This window comes from Amblyomma americanum, chromosome 5, assembly GCF_052857255.1.
Source record: "Amblyomma americanum isolate KBUSLIRL-KWMA chromosome 5, ASM5285725v1, whole genome shotgun sequence".
Taxonomy (NCBI): domain Eukaryota; kingdom Metazoa; phylum Arthropoda; class Arachnida; order Ixodida; family Ixodidae; genus Amblyomma; species Amblyomma americanum.
The window spans coordinates 147674351-147698766 of record NC_135501.1 but is presented as its reverse complement, the minus strand read 5'-3'; positions in this window follow the sequence as shown (position 1 = coordinate 147698766).

The window sequence follows — 24416 nt, the reverse complement described above, 5'->3', positions numbered from 1 at the left end:
AATTTTGTAAGACCTTCATATCCAGCCCCCAAACGAGGCAGTAAGGGGCTAAGTGGAAGAAATTGAGTGCCTTTTTATTTGAACTGAACCTGACATGAGAGATTAATGTTGAGCTTTTGATGCGAGGCGCTAAGAAGGCATTTTTCGCCGATCTGACCCACTCTTCACAAAGCCTGTCATTGAATTCATTAGTAAAGGAGGCACGATTGAGAAAACTGCGCAATCATAGCAACGCATTATCCCCGACAGCTCCATGTCACCACGGCAATCATTTCTGATGACACAGAAATTGGGGATAACCTGCGGGATACGACACACAGCATTGTCCAAGAGCTGCGTCGCCTGCTACAGTCTTCCTAACAGCCTCAAGTAGCCACTCTGTCGGAAATTGTCAGCGGAGAAATGGAGCATGCGCTTGGCTCCGTGTCACCGACGGTTCCAACAGAAACTGAACTCCCGGCCTACGCCGCTGTAGCCTTCAGTCCCCGGCCCGATGAGACCTACGCAGTGCACTTCGACGTAGACGAGGCGTTTGAAAACATTACTCCATAGCCCCCGCCCCCACCCAGCCTACGAGGTACCCTGAAACTGCCGGGAACAGAACGCCTGGAGGGCTTCAGACGAGCGCCCACTCTGATTCTATGGCGGTGATTCCAGCGTTATTCTTCGTCTCTCAGTGTACCGACGTGTCCGTCTTCGGGGTTTTATCATCACTGCATCATGACCATGCTCAGGTCAACGCGCGCAAGCAATCGAGGACCCGCTCCCTCGAGCGTAGCCAAACCACGTTTCCCACTAACCATCGACGTCAACCTCGAGATACACGTGCCACGACACAGGTACGCAGTAAAGAGAAAAGCTTTAGGAGGCTGGGTTGCTTACAATAGAAACGCCGAAGATCCTCCACCGACCATACCGCATAAAAATGCCGAATCTACTATGCCCACACCGCGTACAAAGTTCGTTGACGGCTCGTCCGCGCTTTGAAATGACGCGGCCATCCAAACAATCGTAACGCGGTCCGCCGCAATGATCACAGCGCCCGAAAAAAGCCGAGACCGAAGTTTGAAGCCAACTTGCAACACGAAGATACGAACCACCGGCTTTTAAGTGGCATTTGACAGTCACACAGTAAGTGCGCTGTGGACGCAGGAATGGACCGTTTGCGGCTGAGGTCAAGAAAGTACTATCACTTGGAGCGGCCCGCGAATCCGCACCGCTGGAGGCCACCTGATTTCCCCATTGGCATGATCCACCAAACGAGTGAGCATAAGCCGGCAGGCTTATTCGGTGGCTTTCTTAATGTTGCAGCATTGTCACTGAGACGATATCCTAGCCATGCACTTTTTTGAGTGAGCATGAAGCAATCATGGAACGTCAATGTTAGTAGATCACGTTTTCTAAGTATGAGGCCATACCTCCGATTTCGACCCCATAAGGTCAAACAGCCCTCAATATAATGAAGGAGCAAGTAGCCGTCCTCACTCCTGTCAAGCGTTGTGGAATCTGTGGGAGTAGAGAATGCGAAGAAAATTTATGGTGTTCTCGACAAGAGCACGCAGTTGCTCCTAGACCGAGAGATTCGCAGCGCAAGAGGAATTCCACGCTTCCAGGATGGAGACAGGCCGAGTTGCTGCTGACAAACTCCAGCGCAGATTCCGCATATCAACACAGGAACAATGATACCTTTTTAGACGAACTATCCGAGATTAGAGACGCCTCTGCCCATTCAGATCGACTCCAGAAAATTTACCCAAGGTGGTCATACGCCCTTCTTCGAAACAAACACAGCCTAGCCCCTGAACAGGTAAGACCAAATTCACAATCTTCTTCGAAGGTCCGACAAACGCCTATTTGCAAACATTGCACTGTAACCGACCAGCACATGCAACCTTTCCGCCATTTTCCGTATCATGTGTCGCCACGGGAACGAGGAGCTGTCCGGGACCAAGTAGCGGAAATGCTTTGCGACGACGTCACCGAGCCGTGCCTCCTAAGGATCCACGATACGCTAGACCGACTCTGCCAAGCCATGTGCTTTTTGTCGATGAATCTGAAGAGCGGGCACTGGCAGACTTAAGTCGACGAACGAGACCGAGAAAAGAGCCTTCGTCGCTCCAGGTGGGTTATACTAGTTAAAAGGCATGCCAATCGGGAATTATTCCGGTCCTGCAACATTTTAACGAGTAATGGATATTGTGTTGGCTGGCCTCTAGTGGTAAACCTACCTGGGTACCTTGACGGCTTCTTAGTCTACACGATGAAATTTGACAGATCCCAGCGCGGGCTGACGGCAGTAATGGGCGCAATCAAGTTTTCCATTTTTACCCTGAAGCCTGAGAAGTGGTGCCTGTTTGCCTACTAGAAGCTGTTAGTTCCGACAGCCTGACGACAAGAAAGCCATCAGCAGACTTTTGGGTTCAGGCGCATTATAGAGACGCTTCACCAAGAGCTTTTTACTCATCGCCGAACCCCTGACTCAAATTACAAAGGAAGTCCTGCCATTCAAATCGAAAGCGAAGCAAGCTGAAGCCTTCAAGAAGGTTCAGCGTCATTTACACTCCCTTGAACATTTAGCACACTTTGACAAAGACGCTGAGACGGGCATTTATACCTACGGACGCAGCGTGGGCATAGGCGCCATACCAGTTCAGATAAATGACCGTCTGGTTAATATAATACCACGCGCCAGCTGTTTTCTGCTGAATTCCGTGGCTAACTATTCGACAACCGAGAAGGAATGCCTCATCATCATCTGGGTTACATCGAAATTTCCTCATTACCTGCACATCTCACCATTCCGCTCTAGCTATCGCCTGGCGCTGTGCGGCAGTTTGAAAGACGCATGCGGCCGCCTCGCTCGATGAGCCTCCGCCTCCTTATGCTCGATATTAGCGTCGTCTACAAGTCTGCATGTGAGCACACCGATGCAGATTGCCTATGGCGAGCTTCTGTGGAAACGCCGCCGGAAAGAGATGATACAGGCGCCTTTTTGTAGCGTAAGCTACACTGCCCGAGGTTGAGCTGTTTCGCGTGGCTCCTGGAGAGCCGTGCTACGCATGCGCGAGGAACAGTGACGTCACACGGAGCACAGCTGGCGCGCCGGAGCCGCCGCCGTCATGCGTGCCTGGCCGGTGCGCATCTTCTGAAAACCGCACCACGTGACCAATCACGCGACTGGTCACGTGACCACCCGCGTGAAGAACCACGTGACGAGCCACAAGCTGCGCCGCCGGCAGCTTCTCCGCACCAGGCCACCAACCACGTGGCCAATCACATGTTCAACCCCCCGCACACTTACTGACTAAAAAAAAACCCTGTGTCAAGGCTGGGAACCGAACCAGAGCCTTTGGCGTTCGAGGCGGGGGCGCTACCACTCCGCCGCAACTGCTCAGGGTTTCAGCGTGAATAAACCTGCATATAGTGAATGCGCGCCTTTAATATATTAACTCTTCGGACCAGATGTCGATGCGCTTTCGTTACTTATATCCTGGCCTAGCTCTGCTAGGCCATCATCAATTTTTTGTAACTGATAACTACCAGCGACTTCGCGCGATAACAACTCTCCGACTCTAGCTGCAGCGCCTCAGCGCATACCTAGAATGCAAGTCACGTTCAGCCCACAGTGTTCAAAAGTTGATAAGCCTCGTTTTGTCTTGAGAAATCAGTCCTCGCGAACAAAAACATCGCGCTTAACAAAACTCCATCGTTTTTTTCGTCCATGGGAAACTTCGTCGATAATTCTACAGGCTTCGCACGGTGAGCCAACAGCTAGCACTCCGGCTTTAGTCGTACTCTCCTTGGAATTCCGGCCAAGTGTTACCAGTCCCATCGGTCCGGTGATGTCAGACACAACTTCGACAGTTAACTGCCAACGCCGCAAAAGGCTGCCAACATGACCAGCCGGATTTATAAAGTAGTTCAACAACCAGCGAGAGGAACTACTTGCTCCCTTACCCCGTCGACTACAAGCAATAAACGGGTACTAGCAGCAACCCACGATTTTACCCGCTATGCCGAAACACAGCTCCACACCGTGGCTGCAGCGCCGATGCTGCCAAATTAATAATTGTAAACACCCTCTATCGCCATGGTACCCCTGAAGTTCTCATCACGGAGAGAGGAATTCCACTTACTTTCGAGTTCACCAATGCAATTCTGGAGTACAGTCACACAAGACCTCAGAGGACAACCGCATGTCATGCGCATGCAAACAGCCTCGCTTTCAACGAAAGAGGCAGTAAAGAATGGCTTAGAAGCAATGCAAATGGAGTAAAGCTGCTCAGGATCGTGTAACTGCCAATCCGTTCAAAAGACGAAGTGAATTCTCCTAAAATAATTGTCCACTCTGTATAAGCAAAACTTCACCACCTCGTAAGTACCGAATCTTGGAAGAATGGTAATTCTATGTTAATATATAAGGAAGGGGACAAGAACTTCAGAAAATACAGGCTGGTAAGCTTACTGCATCTATCCTGCAAGGTAATTATGAAAGTACTCGCAATAGAATCAGACAGCCTTACACTTCAGTCAACCAAGGGAGTATTCTGGCGTTCATAATTGGCACTCAACGATACTTCATATTATCACACTGTTTATCAGGTCATAGAGACGTGCAGCCAATGAGACCCCTTACAAAAATGGTCTATAGACAGTCTATAGACTTCTTATAGACTCTATTGGCTTCCTATAGATTTTTATTTCTGCCTATATATAGTCTATAGACTGTCTATAGACAGAAGTCTACTAAAAGTATACGGCCATAAATCTATAGATTTCATGTAGACTGTCTATAGGATTTGTATTGCCTATAGACTGTTCCGTAGGGTTCATCTATAGAGAGTCTATAAACCTTATAGACAGAAATCTATGGACATTCCATAGACTATGTAAAGAAATTTTTGTAAGGGACCAACCCCTATATATAGCCATCGCAGATAGAAAGCATTTGACATTAGGCAAAGCCTGAGCAGCCATGCTGGTATTGCGAAACCAGGGTGTTGATGAGGCGAATGTAAAAGTTCTCGATAATACATCACCTATAAATTGAGAATACCTAGTAGTGATCATTATATAAATTATCGATTAAATGAATTTAACTAATACTCCTATTATATTTTAGGGGACAAGATTAAATTGCGAAATTGATGGCCATCATCAACGAAGCTAAGCTGTGTTTTTAAATTTTCTTAGTCATTGATGTGTTCAGAAACATAGAACGTCGGAAATACGCATTTGAAAGCTGTAAGAGTTGGAACTTCACTAAGACTTCTGTTGGGCCCAGTTGGTGCATGATAATACTACAGCAGATCGATGTGCTCAAAATATTAGAGTAGCCGCCGCGGTGGCTGAGAGGTTATGGCGTTTGGCTGTTGGCCCGAAAGACGCGGGTTCGATCCCGGCCGCGGCGGTCCAATTTCGATGGAGGCGAAATTCTAGAGGCCCGTGTACTCTGCAATGTCAGTGCACGTTGAAGAATCCCAGGTGGTCGGAATTCCCGGAGCCCTTCACTACTGCGTCCCTCATAGCCTGAGTCGCTTTGGGACGTTCAATCTCCACAAACCAAACGAAAACATTAGACAGTCCGCGTAACCGAGAGAAACACAATAACAGGCAGAACACTAAACCAACGCACATATACCTTTTGTCACAGCTGCGCAAGCGAACAAAAAAACTCAAGTCATCTGAGATTAACACAGAAACTTAAAATCTGCTGAATACAGAGATATGGAAGTATCGCTGATGCATCCTTTAGCTTTTTTTCTTAATACGAAATGCTTCCAGAGCCAGCCGCGCGTATTCATTTATGCTTCTGCCCAGAATCGCTATCTCTTCGAATAGTGATCCACAATTGCTGCAGTCATTAATGTGCGACACAAGATGTGCGGCTTTGCCAGGTTTATACCTTACATTTAGGGCATGCTCCCTGAGTCGCTCATTTATGCAGCGCCCTGTTTGCCCGATGTACGTCTTTCTAAACGAGAGTGGGAAAGCATACACGACTCCGGTGGTGCAAGGGACGAAGGTTGTCCCATGCCTGATTTTGCAGCCATGCCTTCCATCATCGCACGTGCGGGAGCACAGCTTGGAAAGCCTGTTCGGCGCAGAAAACGGCAGAGGGACTGCATGCCTGCTAGCCACTCTCCTGAGTTGGTGGGAGACCTTATGTAGGTACGGCATCACCACTGGCTTGTACGTTTTATATTCGGCCGCCAGGATCAGGGTCAGGATCAAGGGCCTCAGCCACAGCTGTCAAAAGCGGCAGAGGGTAACCTGCTGCCAAAAAACCGGCGCACCTGGTTGTCAAAACATGCTTTCATTTATGCACGCACGATTTTTTGAGGGCCGATTTCATGACTGAAGATGCTGTGCTCCTTTTTACTATATTTAAGTGTGCACGATTAAACGCCAAGAGTTCCTTCTTTGCTCGTGGGTGGTATTCCCTGCATACATGGCGTTCACAGACTTCGAGCTTAATTTACAAAAACTGCAGAATGTTCCTTTGGGGTAGTTCGTGGGTAAAATCAAGGCCTTATTCGTGTTGCTAGGAATTATTTAAAACTTTATTTATAGTATCTTGGTAGGAAGAGGTCAGTCTTTGAAATCAATAAAAATCGCCATCGTACTTAAAAATCTTCCCTGCTTTGAAAACGTGGTCTAAGGAATGGGCAGTACAACCTAAAAACATATCGCAGAAAACAGAAGCAACACACGAACCAATACAAATGCCAGTCTTCCGTAGAAATGGCTGGGTAATACAAAAAACAATAAAAGTGACCCTAAGGTAGTTTTTCAAAATATTTAAAATTCTCCACAGAATGTCCGGCAGCATTCTGGAACACAATGGCATCGTAATTTCAATGCCTGATTTTTTGGCACTCAAAAGTTCACGCTGTGGCACTGAATAGAAAATATCTTCTATATCTACTGAAAAAAACGTGACCAATATTTTCACTGTGGTGCAAAAACTGCACATCATCTGATTTTTTCGTTCCAAATAGTTCGTTCACCGCTAAAAAATTCAACTTCTGGAAGAATTGCCTTACGCAGTGTTGTCAACAGCCAGACTCGCTAACAATGGTCGTGAAAAGTAAGTCTTGCTTGTGCATTTTCGCTGTAAAAAATACTGATAAAAATCTACCCTTACGCAGGTATTGTTAAAGGTATGTATAAGCGTTGATTTAAGAAGCATAAAGTAGTAGTTAGTGTTGTGCCTGTCCTTGTGTTTCTCTCGTGTACATGAATTGTTATTGTTTTGCGCGCATCGGTCATCTGTAATATCATCTTCAGCTGCTTTATGCTCGTACGGGATTCGACGTCTCGTTGCAAACAGCGACATTGACGGTCTGGTCTCATGCAAACAGGTTAGATATTCCCGCGCATTCATACTTTCAGGCATTTCAAGTCATTACCTTGCGGGAATACACCGAAGTAAATTTTTTCCGCACACCCCCATCCCCTAAATTTCACTCTTGACTAAACACTAACAATTTATGAGAACACTGTGCATATTTGGATCACTTTGGACTCGTAATGTCCTACGAATGGGCATTAGGTTGCACCGTCAACGCATGTTTGGCAGAAAAAGGCGTTCTCATAGCAAAAAGTTGTAAAGTTTAAAATATATACCTCTCGCAAGTTAATAGGCTTGTAACGTTGATGAGGACGTTGAATATTTTAGGTTTGTTTCGTTTAGGCTTCGAAGTTTAGTATGACAGCACCGTTTTTAGGCGCCCGATCCTGTGCTGAGCGGCGCGACTCGGCGTGGCCGGGTGAACGAGCGGATCGAACGGTAAAAGAGAGAAAAAGCAGAGCGGAGAACCATGTCATGCGGCGGCAACCCGCGGCAAAAAAAAGAAAAGTAGGATAATAATGTTATCGAGCATGATTGAAGGCTCCGATTCCGTCTGGCGCACCTATGCTCACGGTTCCCGTCCTCCTCTCTTCGCGACCTTGAAGTAGCGGTGTGCGCGAACGTACGGTTCGGAATGGTTTGATCCTTCTCGAGAAGTCAGAGGAAGGCAGCCGCAGCTTGACGTGAGAAGTGGCGCCTACTCCCTTCTCGACGCCGCCGCCCGATTCCAGAGATTTCGTGCTTGGTTTTTCGATTACGCTCTACGGATCGTGCTCACGCGTCGATGGCCTGATGATGCGCTGCCACATTCGGCATGTGGTTACCATCTCGCCCTTCTTTCCTTAATGTGTCTGAATGGACTCCTTAGGAAAATATAACGTTGAAGGGCAACTGCGCCGACCGTTTCCCATGTCATTTTAATTAGCATGTGCATGTGTTTCCATTAGCATGTGCGGAATCGTCGTGCCGTTTGTGATCGTTTTTACTCAAACATTGATGTGTGATGTTTTGCGTTAAATGTTGAAGCGCCAGAGCAAAGGTTTGTAATTGATGTTTTACATGAGCAGCTTCGCGGGTGATTGATGATCAGTCAATCCAAATAAAATAATCTGGAGGAGAACAGGGAATACGACGGATAAGGCGCTGAATTGTGTTACAGAGATCATTCAATTCACAGCAACTGCATTAGCACCCTCTCAGGCGGCGACAATAATATCATTTCCCACGAATGACATTAGCCTGAGTTGAAATCCTTGTTTGTGACGTGGTCACGCGACTAAAGCTGCCATATAATTTGGAAATGCTTCCTGGGAGGACTCCCCAAGGAAAGGCTCCACTCGTAAGTTCAGCGGGGGCCGAACGCCGTGCGCGCCGCTGAAGCCTAAACAGCCTAAACCCATGGCCGCTTTTGATGGCACTGCGTGTTCTGTCTGCGGTCTGCTTATGGTTGAAATATCTCAGCAGTCGTGCTTAAAAATCGCGTTACCGAGAAGCGTAATGGCCGGTCAATTTTATGATTCCCTCTTCCTTCTGTAATGAACTACAGGAATAAGAGGGAAGCAAAATGTACTTAAATTTTGAAACACGCAATCCTTAAATATTTTCTGCATTCAACAGAAAAAAAAGTTCAAAGGGGCACTTTGTTGACGTAAAGTGCAGTGAGGGAAAAGCCTTTAGCGCGGTGTTGCTGCTTGTGTCGCTGATGTGTGGTGAATATGTTGATTAAACTACAAAGAGCGTTTAGGCGCCATCCTTCCAGATAGGCGTTCATTGGGCGTCTGGCAAAACTACCTGGGGTGCGCTCCTCTGGTACGATGGTGGTGCCACTCAATGACATCACACGGTTTTCAGCCACACTGCTTTATCATTTTCTTTGCGATGCCACCGGGCTCATCTCGATTGATAGCGCCTGCGCGCAAGTGCTTCCTCATGTTTCAGACTGTTGTAGCTGCTTCGGTGCCTTATCTGGATGGCGTCATCAGTTTGATTTACAGCTATAGTGTCAAACTTTTCTGCAAACATCCCCGCTGGCGAGTCCTGAGCTATAAAGGCTTTCGCCTTAAAATTGAATTGGTGTCACTCCAGTGTGCTTCCTGCAGCAGCCGACGCTGACGACGCCTGCCTTTCATCTGAGGTCAATTTATTTTGCGAAATGCAGCCTTTTTGGAAATGGCAGAGGTTAGTGATTAGACAACGGCATAGGCTATTTACTCGTAGCCCTCAACGTACCATTCATAATATCTTCGATTAACACGTCCAATCTTTCTAACGCATGCGCTGCTCATTTGTAGGGTTTGTAACAATTAAAAGCATGAAAAATTGAAACACATAGCCGCGAATTGACGCCAGCAGCAAAACCTCGGCGACAGCGCCTGACCGGTAAAAAATCAGGAGCATAAAGGAGCTTGCAACTTACCATCCCTGCACAAGGATTTTTCCGATTTTTTTTCCTTTTCGTCGGGTCGCAGGCATCCACGCTGAATGAAGTACAAAGTAAGGCTTTATAACCGTCATGTTTATAGTATTGCAATTTGGTGCTTACACAGCAGATGACGTGAATTATAGAAAGCCCTAAAAGTGTCGTTGCAACAGGACTCTGTAAATGGCTTTGGAAGCATGCCCCAAAAAATTATTTTACATTACAAGTAATTAAACGAAACATCTAGTATCTTCATCACCCAATATTAAAGAACACATATCTGCTGCTAATCAGCCGAGATTGTCCTGTGGTGGCTAGACCTGAATTAACAGGGTTGAGATCGTCATCAGATTGAAGTTCGACTTTCTGCAAGTGATCGTAACAGCAATTAACACACATTCTTCTAAATACCGCAAAAATCCCTACTCTCGAATGTGGAGTGCGCTGGAGCTATGTTATTTATTTTTGAGCTGTATAAAAAGAGATTTTTGATAGGCAGGAATGAAAAACACGTTTAGGCTGGCCCACTTAGACTGAGTGAAGCAGCTTTGGCGTAGAGGTAGAGAGTCCGCCTAACGGAAAGAGGACCGGGGCTCGAATTCCGGTGCCGCGAAATTCTCAATCCGGTTTGAAAAAAAAAAACTCCACGTGTCGATGAAATTGCATAACCAGGCCTGGGGTGCAGCCTGAACTCTGTGACCAGAACCGACAACGCGCTCCCTCACCAGAACAGGATTTGGCCTCCCTGTTGTAGTACTTGGCCACAGCCTTCTATGGACGAACCAATAACCCTCGGCCTTCAGTGCCCAGCGGCTGCGGAGCAACTGTCCAAGGCGGCAGTCATACCTGTGATGCTGCGAGGGTGCTAAGAATCTCTGGCTCCGGACAGGCCGCCATTGGAATCTGAATATGGCAATGTTTAAGGCTATAACCTCATCCAATGAGGCTAGACTAGCAGTGCTGTTCGATGAACTAGCGGGTATTCAATGGGATGTCATAGGTCTGATTGAGGTTAGCAGAACCGGCGAGCCACATACACTATTAAAGGACGGGCGCATACTGTGCTATCGCGGATTAGAGGATAGACAAGAACTAGGTGTCGGATTCGTCATCAGCAAGGATATAGCTTGTAACATAGAGGAGTTTTATAGTATTAAGGAGGGGGTGGTGGCAGGCCTACGAGCCTATATCGAGCTTCGGGATGCCATTCGGTAGAAGGACGAATCCCAACAAAAACGTAACAACTAGCGACGGCAGCGGACGAGCATACCCACGCTACGCTCGTCTCGGGTGGCGGAAGAAAAACAGTCGCTCCTGCCAGCCGGCCAGAATGTTTTTGTAGCCGCCTTGTTGACACAGCCATGATGACCAGATCATTGAAAGCGTCCATGAAAACGTGAAATCGACAATTGAAACACAATACCTTGTACTGATGGTCGACTTCAATGCGAGGGTAGGCAACAATTAGGCTGGCGACCAGACGATGGGCGAGTATATGATATGTTCTACGAATAGTAGGGAAGAAATATTAGTAGAGTTTTCAGGTTGAAATAATTTACGAATCTTGAATACCTACTTCCCAAACGAGAGAACAGGAAGTGGACGTGGAAGAGCCCCAGTGGTGAGACTAAAAATGAAATCGACTTTATACTATGCGCTCACCCTGGCATCGTAAAGGATGTGGAGGTCCTTGGAAATGTGCGTTGCAGCGACCACAGAATAATAAGGTTTCGAAATTGCCTAGATTTGGTGAGGGAACGGAAGAAACTAGTGAAGCGGAAACCCATTAAAAAGTTAGCGGCCAGAGGGAACGTAGAGCAATTCAAGACTTCAACACAGAACTGATATTCGGCTTTAACTGAGGAAGACGATCTTAATGCTCACGCCATCAACGATAATCTGACAAATATCATTACAGACTGCGCAGTAGAAGTAGGCGGTAGGACTGTTCGACAGGATACCGGTAAGCTATCTCAGGAGACAAAAGATATGATCAAGAAACGCAAAAGTATGAGGACATCTTACCATACATACCGAGCAGAACTAGCAGAGCTATCGAAGGTAATAAATAAACGCAAGGTAGCCGACGTAAGGACTTTTAACATGAAGAGACTCGAGTATGCTATAAAGAACGGAGGTAACTTAAAAGCTGCGGAGAGCAAACTAGGCACAAGTAAAACCAGATGTTTGAGTTAAAAGAAAACGAGGTCAATGCCATTATAGCAATAAGGATATGTGTTAACGTCGCCTAAAGGTTCTACAGGATTCTGTTCAGTAGATAATGTAATCAGAACGTTAGTGAGGTAGACAGTTCCGAACCCCATCAATGCGTCATCCCGTCAGTAACGAAAGAGGAAGTAAAGAAAGCCTTAAGAGCAATACAAAGGGAAAGGCAGCTGATGAGGATAAGGTAACAACAGATCTGTTGAAGGACGGAGGAGAGATTGTGCTCGAAAAAGCCGCCACCCCGTATACAGAATGCACTATGACGTAGACCGTACCAGAAACATGGAAGAACGCTAACATTATCTTAATTCATAAGAAAGGAGACGCCAATGACTTGAAAAATTACAGGCCACTCAGCTTACTGTCCGTTGCCTACAAGGTATTTACTAAGGTAATCGTTAATAAAGTCAGCGAAACCTTAACGTTCATTCAATCAAATGATCAGGCAGGCTTTCGTAAAGGATATTCCACAATATACCATATAATACATAATCACGCTATCAATCATGTGATAGAGAAATGCGCAGAATATAACCAACCCCTATAAGTAGCTTTCATATATTACGCACAGCTACCACACTCGAGCATAAAGTCAGCAATAAAATTCGAGTAAGGAAGGGCGACCGGCAGGAAGAAAACGAAGTTTCCAATATTATTCACCGCCTGTTAGCAGGAGGTATTCCGAACCCTGAACTTGGAATCGTTGGGGATAAGAATTAATGGAGAATACCTAAACAATCTGCGACTCGCTGATGACATTCCCTTGCTGAGACACTGAGGACATGAATTGCAAAGCATGATCAATGATTTGTTAGTTGAGAAGATGATTAGTTTAATGCGAAATTAAAATAAGAATCCACCGTCGGCAGTGATGCGTTGTGAATTTTAACGCAGCTCATACTGCAAAAAGAATATCTGAAAAACTTCCATGACACTCCACAGGGCACACCTTTTTACGAATGCAAGCAGTAGAAACGATTGCATAAGCTGCTCTGTGTACGTCAAAACCACAACATTTTATTAAGAAAAGCGTTGTCTAGGATGCAAGTAAGCGGAAACTCAACATCTCAACATCGTACACCAGCGGTTACAGGTTTCCCAAAAGCTGCATCGATGAAGAAAAAAAAATCGTTTTTCAAGCCCTTTTTTACTTGGAATTTATTTGATGCGTATACACTTCTTATACATACTCTGAATTTGGCTGCTTACTAGTGTTGGAATGTCCATGCGAAGGCTGTTATTATACTGAATTTTTAAGGGGCTACTCTCTTTAACAACCTATCCCCGGCGGGTATGCATACACTTTATTCACCCGTGACCAAAACAGCGAAATGGAAGAACGGCTTTTGCATCTGATCTCTTTATCAGATAAAACAAGTGCTTGTTGCACATTTCTCGGCATGTGTATGAGATCGCTTGTGACATTTTAATGTGTGGCCACCTCCTATATACAGAGAATTTGAGACAGCTATACTGCAAGATGTAGGGAGCGTTCCCTGGAGTAGTGTGCTGTATGCCTTTAGAAGCTTCACTATCACTGCGAATGTACACCACCATCCATCGCAATATTCAAGCACAGGGAATCACGTTAGGAGCTTCCAAACTACATACCTTTTCATTAGGCTGTGCACGTAGAGAAGAAAGATGACTGCCCACACCAGATGACGGCGCATAGTTTATCTTTTCAGTGGTTGCTTACTCGTTTCTTACTCTGAAACAATGCAAAATATGCGAACGATACTGCCCCCCGTTGAACGAAATCAACAGCCAGCACAGAAAATAAATTGTTTTAACCGGGGTTACGCTGGTTGAAGTCGATCAACAGCCCGTCATATATAAGGTATAAGCTCCTGAAGCGCCGACGCATTGCGAAGGCTGATGCATCTTCCCATCCCCATCAATCTGACTGCGCCCACTGCAGAAAAAAAAGCCAACCAACCCTATCCAGTTTCAATCTTAATCTCACTCACCCTTAACATCATAACGTCTTAATCTCACCCACCCACCTACCTTTCTGCTGCCCCCTGCTGCGCTTGCCTTTGCTATTCGAGTCCAGTCCGTTACCATTAATGACATTGGTTATCTTGCCTTCGCACTGTATATCCAGCCCAAGCCCATTTCTTCCTGATTTCGGCTAGGATTTCATTCTTAGCATACCAAAAATTATGCTCAGAGCAGGAATCTGTATTTGTGTATTTGCGACGCACTCTTTATTTGACAACGACAGATTATCGAAACTTTTCTGAATAACTGCGGTAAGCAATGTAACTTGCCAGTACGCGCTCTTTCAGTAAACAGTGGAGGCTAACGGAGCAGCTGGATATTAAACTTGGTACAATGCAGCACAGATAAAAAAATGTTTATGGTCATTTAACAAAGGCCAGCATTGACTAGGCAAGAGGCCCAGTTTATATTCGCGCTCAAATTATGTCAAAGAATGGATTTACGTGGTGAATGTAATGTCCGGAAAAGATAACCGCCAGTCTGCCGGTATAGCAGGGTACATACATAAGGTTAAGTAAACGTGAGCATAGGTTCTAAAGAAGTACCAAGAGAGAGAAGAGGAAACTGGGAACATGCAGCCAAAGCGTGCTTGCGGCTAACGCCGAAAATGGCTAAGAACACGAGTGGAAAGGATCGTTGTCCTCTAGCAGCTAATATGTGCTTTGCTGATAATGAGGATGGCGATGACATTGGTGGCGGCATTAAATGAGCGAAAGCTTCCTGCCATACTATCAAGTACACCAATGCTAGGATCACCCTTCTGAAATGATTGATACGAAGTTGTGGGCAAAGGAAGCCGATATGATGGAGAAAATGAAAAGAAATCCTTAAGCTTTCGGTGCACGTCCGATATGGTTTCTAAATTGTTTCTATATTATTTACTTATGATTTATATGTGACACATACGACGTCATAAGGAGACGGATGAATTTCGACTGCATGCGTTGTCCGCATAGTAAAAATAAGCTCCATCAATTTGAGGGTTTCAATGTGAAACAAACTGATAGCACATAGAATTTTGAAAATCCTCTAGGGAAGGTTTCGTAGGCGCTGGCTGGCTGAGATGTCATCTTGCGGTTATCTGCAAAGCCGAAAATTAAGTACAGAGCATACGTGCAGAGTATGCAGAATGAACGAATGTTATCGACAATTTTTTATTTAAGCTATACCCGGGGCTTAATTATACACTGTAGAAATTTCTGCACTCTTGCGTCTTGTCGTCTTCTCTTTGATGTGCATGTCCAGTCGACAAAGCAGTATCGTGAAAAAAATTCAGAGTGGCAGAAAAATAAATTTATTTTCTGCCTGCGGTATAAAATTCAAAAAGAATTCAGTTTCGATTTATCGAGAATGGCCTTATCAGAGGTACATTGAAGTCATTTAATGTGTCTGTTGCATCCCTAACATAGGCTACAAAACTATCTATAATAAACAACTGCTATTAAAAAGGGTTATAAAAATTATTTCACTAACATATCTGCTAACCTGAACGTGCCATTCTTAATTTCAATATAGAGAATCATGCGCTCTCTGCCAGGTCAGGAAAGACCACCAGAAATGTAATTTTTTCAACGGCTATAGCTCTATTCTACGGACAGAATTAGCATGAGTATTTTTTTTAAAAATCGCATACCGCTGAATAATTCATTTCGGAGTTTTTGAAAGCATTTCAAGGCACAATTATTTTTCAGCTTTTTCAGTTTATATTAGGAGAGGGATGAGCACAAATGTCTCTGGATTCTTTGTGCGGTTTGTTGGAGCCTTCTGAGTGGCAATGTAAACAAACAACAATCTGTCCTTTTTTGGCCAATCTCGGGAGAACAATAGGCACCGGTTGTCTTTTTGAAATACTGAACAATGAGGTCCGCTGCCACATTTCGACTTATGTCCAGCGAAACTATATTTTAGTGCATCCCAGCGGTTCAGTGCCATATCCCATTCTGCATGGAGGCATCACATCACCTTCTGCATCTTATCTTACAAAGAATGCAGCGCTGTGTCACGAGCTCCTCGCACAACGTACAGCAAAATCTACAAATTAGGATGTTTCTTTCATCCTTCATACCTTGTCTTTTATCCACAGCAAAGCCAGTGAGTGGCCGTGGATGGCCCAGACGTTTAAATATTTATACTTATCACTGATTCGCTGGCCCTAGTGTTCTTAAAAACATTTTGTCCGTGGGGTATGGGCAGTAAGTTTCGCTCCTTGGAGAGGCTAAGCAAAATGCAAAGCTGATTCGTAAAGAAATGTGCCGGTTTTGCAATGAAAATATATGAAAATACTTTGCAAGGAGGAGAGGTGCGGAGAGCCGCGGGATAGAACCGCTTTTATTTTCTCGAAAATTGCTTTCTCGTTTAAAACCTGATTATTGATTGCGTTACCGGTCGCAGATTTATTTAGTTTACCCGAAAACTAGGAAATAATATAAAACGTGCGAACTACAACTCATTAATTTTTGTATTTTTAAGTTAATAAATTAAAGTCGCTTCTATAACTAGTGGATACGCTCTCCGAAACTAAGCTCTCTTCAAAAGCATAATTTTTTTTAGATCTCGCTGTAGAAATTGTGGTTCGATCTGCCTGGGGATGAATACTCAGATATCCAAGTAAAGATAATAAGCGGAAAACAGCTTTTGCATCCTACAGCGCCTGAGTTTTCTTATCAAAAATATTTTCTATGATAACTAACGGTACCATTATCGCACTGTAAAACTCCTATGGATCCTTTTAGCTACAGCATGTCTTAATTTCACATTAAGTATTTTGCCTTTGGTACCTGCGTGAGGCCGGATCGTTCCCTGTTGGAATGTGTTTGTAAATTGTCTCCGCATGCCACACGTTCTGTTATAAAATCTAAGCGGCTTTTAATCTCCGCCTTTAAGGGTATTACGCGACAGCGTTTTTGGTTCTTTCCAGCTATTTATCTTCGCGCAAAGTCACTGTTTTTGTTCATATCCACGCATTTATCCCAATGGTGACAACGAAGCCATCAAATGAAGCTTCAAATTAGGCATCAAATTTAGCTAACGCCACTTAGACAGCATATCCCATTCTACCTCAGCCAAGCAAACGTGCCTTTGTGGTCTAGGAAACGCCACGAACGGCGTATTTTTGAATGGTTTGTCTAAACAATATAATTTCAGAGCAATAAATACCATTAAAAAATGCCTAAAGGCCATTGTAAGTGGCGTGCCTGGCGGGCTTCCAAATGGTTGTGGGATCGAATCCCGGCTGGTGTTTACGTATTTCTTTTTTTTTTTCGAAGAATCAAGTGCATTACAAATTTAAGCAATATCAGACAAGCTGCTGACCTTTTACGAACATTAAAAGTCCTCTTTTCTACTGTTCTCGCTCCAGCCATCAAGGCATGACGTCACGCGTGACGTGAACTTATCGTGCAGACACCGCAGAACGAAGCCGTATTTTCAGCTGAAGAGGAGCCTTATTGCTGCCACGGTAAAAAATAACTAGCCTACGATAATATGCGGCTGCTGCTGTGAGTTAAATGCCGGTAAAAAAGAACGCCTACTGTGCTTTAGGAAACAATTGCGATAAATAGAGAATATCTGCTTTTTAGCATTAGGGTCCGAACTTTTATGATCTGCTCTTCCGATGCCATTACCATTTCCAGTAAGTATCACGCAAAGCTTTTATGCGCAGGGAAAGCTCAATTTGATCATTAATTCAATTTCAGAGCTGCTATTTTCATGTCATGATCGTGGAAGAGCCACTAACAAACAAGCGTATAGTGCGGCTGTCATGTAGCGCACTGTGGCATCCAGTTCTAGGAATACATACCAGTTTATTTATAACACGCAGAAAAAAAGAGTGTTGTTGTTGTTAGCATTCACTGTTAATGACTTCCTAACTTCAATTGCTCAAGTTTTATGCTCCCTAGGTGTCAGAGAAGCTCGCTGCCGCGTCCTGATTGCTTTGTAATTGGCTCCTTCATTCAACAATAATATAAATTATTTCAATCAGCGGTGCGCCCAAACAAAAATATTAACGCGAGAGCCTAAGTTTCCCCCACCCCCTCATTGAGGGTACCAATGCCATCCTCAAGGTCCCCCTCTCATTGGCTACAGCTGACGCGACATTCCTCCGATCTTACCGAGCTTCCTCCCATTGGCTGCAGCTTGCGCGACGCTTTCCGAACTAATCCGAGATTACCCGCGTTACTCCAAGGCCTTTCGAAGTTTCGCGCCGTAGCGGCCGGAGCAGTCGGCGTCTACGGCTACCTAGGAGAGCGACCCAAGCCAACAGATCTTGTAGTGTCATCACAACCTGCCCACTGGACTGTGAGAAAACTGACCACCTTAGCAGGTGGGAATTCAATTAATGATTGTTTGCGAGAAGTTGCTCGGGAAGATCAATTTCGGTAGTACAAAAGCCACCGCTGGCAGCAGCTGCCTTGACAGGGCAATGGCGAATCGCTTACCAGGTGCACCGGTCCCTACGCCAGGAGTGGTGTGAGGGCTGCCAGAGATATATGAATATAAAGTAGAATTCTGCACATATGAACATTAACCCATTAACGCCATCGCCCTGAGAGAGAGCTTAAGTTTCCGCTCCAGATTTTGTTGCCTCGCTGTTAATCATCCACGTGCCGCACCAAAAATTCAATTCAGAATGCGAGGCGAGTCACGTATCCTTTCCTGCGTTTTTCTGAACTTTATTCTCCTTGTTTTACGAACAGGTGTTAGAGATTAACAAGGACCTCAACCACAATCTTGAGCAAGCAAGCACTTTAAGTTAGCCATTTGTTTCCCTAACATTTAGCTGCCATTTGACGCACACCATCACGGTTTCGGTGAAAGGCACTTCAATAGCGATAACAGAACTCTGTGGTCTACATCTCTGAGCACGCGCTCCGAAAACCGCTAGAGATGCCAGTTATCAGCCTCCAGTTTAAATTGAAGCTGTCGGTGAAGCCCAATTGCGTAGTGAATTTAGGCGTTGAATTAATAAATGCCTCTGCAGAGGTCGAATATGGGCGGACAAGAGGAAGTCTCACTCGGCATTTACTTTCATATTAAGTCAGTAGCACGTCAAATTAAGAGAAGGACTGAGTTCCAAACGGTGCAGGGCTCTTTAGCATGAAATGCTTTTTGCTGCACTCTCGCCTGTTCAGCAAAATATAGTATCAAAACGTCAGCGTACGCTAGATTCAATATAAATATGACCATAAAGACGAACAAGAACCGACCACAAAACGCTTTCTGGGGCTGAGCATTTCCTAACCAAAGTTTTTCCAAATTCAAATATTTAGGTGCATTTTGTCCGCAACACTCACGAGAATTGTTCCACGACTCCTGAACAAATCTCTTATTACTAAGCTTTCTCAAAGAGCGATATATTTTCTGTACATGTAGTTTGTTTTGGCGGTTTTTTACTTTCCTGTTTTGTGCTGTCTACGAAAGCCGTTCATTTCTCCCGCACACCGTATTCATGCACCCATTTCTGAGTGTCAATTACGGGCACTAATGCGTGAATTACTTTCTACTCGTTTTCGCTTACTCGGCTGTGGACAGACACAATAATAATAATAATAATTGGTTTTGGGGGAAAGGAAATGGCGCAGTATCTGTCTCATATATCTTTGGACACCTGAACCGCGCCGTAAAGGAAGGGATAAAGGAGGGAGTGAAAGAAGAAAGGAAGAAGAGGTTCCGTAGTGGAGGGCTCCGAAATAATTTCGACCACCTGAGGATCTTTAACGTGCACTGACATCGCACAGCACACGGGCGCCTTAGCGTTTTTCCTGCATAAAAACGCAGCCGCCGCGGTAGGGTTCGAACCCGGGAACTCCGGATCAGTAGCCGAGCGCCCTAACCACTGAGCCACCGCGGCGGGTAGACAGAACCAAAAAACTGCGAATCAATGTACCATTGAGAATCAATGTACCTAACTACGTACCTATGTGTATCTGTATATATAAAGCTACCTTCCTACCTATCTCTCCACCTACTTATGTCTTTAGCTATATACATGTCTGTTTACCTAACTACCTACTTTTCCATCTACCTTCCTACCTATGTATGTGCCTACCTGCCTACTGGCCTATCTATCCCACTACCTATCTATCCAGCTGCCTATCTATCTAGTGAACCATTGATCTAAATGTGTCTATACGTCTTTTTACCTATATCCCACGTATCTGTCTACCTACAAGGCACTTCTTTGTTTACTTTTATACCTACTTGCCTGGCCACTTATCTACCTACCTGCCTGGCCGCCTGCCTGCCTACCTCCCCGGCACCCTGCCAATATTCCCAATTCCCTGACCACCTACCTGGCCGCCGACCTACCTACTTGACTTACCTACCTGTCTGGCCACCTACCTACCTATCTACCTGCCTGGCCCTCTACATACCTATCTCCCTGCCTAGCCCCCCACATGCCTTCCTACCTGCCTTGCTACCTACCTACCTACCTACATGCCTGGCCGCCTGCCTCCTACCTGTCTGGCTTCCTACCTACTTACCTATATGGCCGCCTTCTTAACTGCGTCCCTCCATCTGTCTTTTTGTCTATCTGGCAACATTATATTTATTTCTTTTTCACCTGCCAAAACAAAATTGTCTCTCTGACTACGTGGTCAATATTATTTTTACACCCTTTTCACGTGCGTCAACAAAATTATGTTTGTCTGTCTATCTGGATAACATTATGTTTATTTCTTTTTCATCTGCCATTACTAAATGATTTACGTTTGTCCGTCAGTACGTGTCTGTCTGTCTGTCTGTCTGCCTGCCTGCCTGCCTGCCTGCCTGTCTGCCTGTCTGCCTGCCTGTCTGTCTGTCTGTCTGTCTGTCTGTCTGTCTGTCTGTCTGTCTGTCTGTCTGTCTGTCTGTCTGTCTGTCTGTCTGTCTGTCTGTGTGTCTACCTATCTATCTATCTGTCTGTCTGTCTGTCTGTCTGTCTGTCTGTCTGTCTGTATATCTATCTATCTATCTATCTATCTATCTATCTATCTATCTATCTATCTATCTATCTATCTATCTATCTATCTATCTATCTATCTATCTATCTATCTATCTATCTATCTATCTATCTATCTATCTATCTATCTATCTATCTATCTATCTATCTATCTATCTATCTATCTATCTATCTATCTATCTATCTATCTATCTATCTATCTATCTATCTATCTATCTATCTATCTATCTATCTATCTATCTATCTATCTATCTATCTATCTATCTATCTATCTATCTATCTATCTATCTATCTATCTATCTATCTATCTATCTATCTATCTATCTATCTATCTATCTATCTATCTATCTATCTATCTATCTATCTATCTATCTATCTATCTATCTATCTATCTATCTATCTATCTATCTATCTATCTATCTATCTATCTATCTATCTATCTATCTATCTATCTATCTATCTATCTATCTATCTATCTATCTACCTGTCTATCTGTCTGTCTGTCTGTCTGTCTGTCTGTCTGTCTGTCTGTCTGTCTGTCTGTCTGTCTGTCTGTCTGTCTGTCTGTCTGTCTGTCCGTCCGTCTGTCGGTTATTTTGGCGGAAAATTCAGCACGGAGGGACAAAAGCCACTGGAAGAGGGACAAAACAAGCAGTGCTTTGTCCCCCTTCCAGTGTCTTTCTTCCCGCCGCGCTGTATATTCCAGCGGTCTCTTGGTATAACACCAGCAGTCTCTTGGTATAACAAGGTAGATAACACAAAAGAAACTTATGTTAGGTCTGCCTAGAGGAACTTGGGGTGAGGGGAAATTAGGGATTATGCAGTGACAGCATGCCCTTGACATACACAGATAACAAAAGAACGGATATTAATGAAAAGCATTTTTTCCTCCAGCGACTAATACTCCCCGTTTCTGGTAAGAAAGAGTGTTATAATGTCGTTGACGAAATTATATGAACGACTGCAATGAAATTATATAAACGTCACGTTCAAAGCGTCACGACAACGCCATGAGAGATAGGCTTTATTGACGGGCAAGGCAGAGAGGTTGTCCTGAAAAATAAATATCTAGCCTGATGCTCTGCACTGGGGAATGCCATGATACTTCTACTGAAAGTTTGGATATTAGTCTTCTTGTGGAATCTTCCAAGATATGGAAAATATGAAAAAAATTCTAAGAGTTCATTACGTTTCTTATATCTTTCTAAACTGCTTTTGTACGGCTCCCATATGATTTGTATATAATGCGTAAGACGTTATATGCAGTCCGTAATACTGCGTTGTCGGTATATTGAGTAGGCTAAAGAAGAAAAATAAGGAGTGTAATGATCGAAACTGGCGCGTCAGGAGCCGGAGGCAAACTGCTGTTTCGGCGAAACGTAGAAGATCAGGGCAAAGATAGTCACGGGGGAAAAAGGCGCTGCACGTAATAGTGTCAGGTTCACGTATGTAGAAGCTTCACGCACGTAGAGCTCTTGTGTGTGAGCAATGCGCATGCGCAGAACACAAAGGGTCAGCGTGGATCAGACTGACGTACGCGAGATTCGGATTTTTACTTTGCAGTCTTTGTGTTGCTTGCATACGTAGCGTTCACAACATGGCGGCGCCCTGCACGCCCGCCTCGCACCGATAAACGCTCCGTCGCTAATCCCTCTTCGAGATATCGTGCTCTCATCTGTTGTCTTCGCCTTCAATTTGCCCATCCTTACCCTCGCATAAACTTTCAAGTGACAAATAGGTTTTGTTTTTCAGATATAAAGGCGATTTCCCACCTGTTAAGCCTAACGAGGCAGCGCTGCGGAGCAGTTCGACAGGCTTGGTTTTGACTCGTAATACAGTGGCTACAGCAGCGCCTGTCGCGTACGTGCAACTAAAAGGGTTTCAAACGAAATGCGCGTATAATACGTAGGCTTCTGACGTTTGCGCACATGAAGTCTGTACGTACGTGAAACTCAGACTGCCTAATATGATGCCCGGGCCGGACACGCCGCGAAGTGATCGGCGTACGGATGGGCAGTTGTGCCGCACACCATGCGCAGTGACAGAAACACGGTACACGCAATGACCATATGGGCACGTTACCATTCACGGCACAGACAATGACCATATCTGCATGTTATTACAGCCCTTCCCACTTAGTTAACGCCAGCGTTGCACAGGTCTTCGTTCGCGAGCGAAGCATGAAACAGTCAGCGGTGCTTCATCGCTCGTGGGCTCAGGTCCTGCGCTTTGAGTCGCTGTTAATCGGAAGAAACTACCGGTCCCAATAGTTTCATTTGCCGGTTCCGACACCCATGCATTTCGCAGATGGTCCCGATGACGTCTATGCACATTTACGTCAGACGTCTGCGCTTCGAACATTACGTGGCCAAGATGCCGTAACACCGAAGCGGGTAGCCATTTAGGCCCTCGGCTAAGATTTCTCGGTTACACTGAGTCCCTACACTCGAAACCATTTGACGGCATACGTCGACACAGATACGCGCTTTGCACGTCGGGGTGAAGTCTTGACAAGGCACAGTAGAAGTTCCGTCCCAGCATAAGATCTTCTGGTGTTTTTCCGGTCTCAGACAGAGGGGTGGAGGGTTTTTTGAGCAAGAAGCGAGAAACTTTAAAAACCACTGAGCCTCGCCTTGGCTTCTTGAGTACACACTTGGGCTCACAGACCACACGTTATAATACGGCGCAGTGTACATAAACCGGATGCCATTTACTTTCAATAATTCCGGCATTTCCTTCCTTGAAAAAGCAGTTCCATTGTCAGACACTATCAAACCTGGTATTCCGTGCATTGGCAATCATTCGGCGCAGCTTTTCAATCCCTGCAGACCACTGAAGCGATAGCATTATATCGATCTCAGCCAATTTCGAAAACGCATCCGCTACCACAAGAAAACAGACGCCTTCGAGTTGTCCCGCAAAATCGACAAGAACCGTGCTCCAAGGTCTTTCGGGTTTTGTTCAGAAATGTGCAGGCGCCTTGGTATCGGCTTAGAACTTTTTGTGGGGCTAGATGGTGCATGTTGTAACAAATTAGAACTGTAGCGCTAGACCTGTGTGCCCCTTTCTTGTGCTCGTCTTGGTTGCGCTATAGTTCTAATTTGGGATCGGTTTGCCTGTTTTTTTTTTTGTCATGGCTTTCATTTCCGAATGAAATCTTCAATCTGCGCTTCAACCCTGAGCGACCAAACAAAGAACCTTGCGTGAGCTTTCATGACCGTAATTGCTGGATGATTTGCATGTAGCATGCCAAGAATGTGCTTCGGTAGCCGTTCCGGTAGTACTACTCGGTTTTCTAAATGAACGTGCGCGATGGACGGATAACTAATCTCTTCTCACGTGGTAGGAAGAATATTCCGATAGCATATCGTCTTAGGCCAGCCACCGATGATCCACTCCGTCACTATCATTAAATGAGTGTCTTGCCTGGTAGTGGATGCCGCTTGTTGTGTAGTCACTGAGGGATTCTC